Raw genomic sequence first — 1665 nt, 5'->3', positions numbered from 1 at the left:
GTTCAGAATGCTGCTGCTAGAGTTCTTACAAAGACCAAAAAATGTGAGCACATTACACCAATTCTTAAATCCTTACATTGGCTCCCTGTATGTCAGAGGATTGATTTCAAAATCCTCCTGCTCACATATAAATCACTACATGGTCTAGGACCGAAGTATATCACCGATATGCTCCCACTACATAAGCCTTCTAGACCACTAAGATCTTCTGAGACCGATCTGTTAGTGATTCCCAGAGTAAACAACAATCACGGGAGAGCATCATTTAGTCACTATGCAACAAATGGCTGGAATAAACTTCCTGAAGATGTAAGACTTGCCCCAACTCTGACCACTTTTAAAACTAGACTGAAAACTGTTATGTTCACCATAGCTGTCTGCTAAATCTTTTAATGTCTGCACTGTTTTTAATTATTGCAAATATGTTTTTATTCTCCTTTCTTTCTGTAATGCATTTTTAAATGTTTTATTATTTTCTTTTAATTCTTCTATTTTTTTTTCTTCTCACTTTGTTTTATGATGTGAAGCACTTTGAGTCTGCCTTGTGTATGAAATGTGCTATACAAATAAACTTGCCTTGCCTTGCCTTTTCTTTAATAACTTTTCTTTTCTTCATAAAAATATTGCCACAATTAATAAACGATTAGCTACACATTAGCAAAGGCAGAGGCAATAGCCATATTGTTGCATGGGTAATTACATGAATGTGCACCTCTGGTCGTATAGAAGTCTATGAGAAAATGGTCCTACTTCTCTCTGCTGGCCACCAGGGGGCGACTCCTCTCTGGTTGTATAGAAGTCTATGAGAAAATGGTCCTACTTCTCTCTGCTGGCCACCAGGGGGCGACTCCTCTCTGGTTGTGTAGAAGTCTATGAGAAAATGGTCCTACTTCTCTCTTGATGTATTATCTCAGTAAACATTGTAAACATGAGTTTATGGTCTCAATCTCTAGTTTCAAGTCTTCTTCAATCCAGCATGATGTTCATTTAGTACATTATGGTCCATTTAGAGTCCACCAGACCAGAAAGCAGGGGATGCTTTAGGGGGCGGGGCTTACCTGCTGATTGACAGGTCAATACCATGGCGATATCATATCTCAGAGAGAGAGAGAGACTTAATTTTAATGCCAGACAGGAGAGGTCTCCAGTGGAAGTAATTTGATGTTTAAATAACAATCTCCTGTTGCAAAGTCATTCAAAAACCTGCTGTGTACATACAGTGTGTGTGTGTGTGTGTGTGTGTGTGTGTGTGTGTGTGTGTGTGTGTGTGTGTGTGTGTGTGTGTGCACGAGTGTCAATCTGCCATCTTCATGAAGTCAATTACTGTGCGGCCCAGGACTCGGGGGTGTTGGCATGGTGACCAATTAGCTTGAAATTTTCCACACTCAGCTGTCTCATCTCCGCCATCGTCGCAGGAAAACACCACTTTGTTCGCGACTCGGAGCCGTCACATTAAATAAATTAACATCCGTGAAGAAAACAACGTCTTTATCTCAAAGACGGATCTAAGAGCAAAGTCTTTATCCGCGTTGCCGTCGGCTACACGTCGAAACCGACTTTGTTGATGCGTCTCTTTTCTCTGTGAAGACTTTTGACGTGGAAGGACTTTGGATGTGCTTCCGTCTGTCCGTCATCCTTATAATCCAAACGCCACTGAGTGGATTT

Source organism: Eutrigla gurnardus (genome assembly GCF_963514095.1).
Source record: "Eutrigla gurnardus genome assembly, chromosome: 1".
Classification (NCBI taxonomy): Eukaryota; Metazoa; Chordata; class Actinopteri; order Perciformes; family Triglidae; genus Eutrigla; species Eutrigla gurnardus.
Note: the sequence above shows the minus strand (reverse complement) of the source record.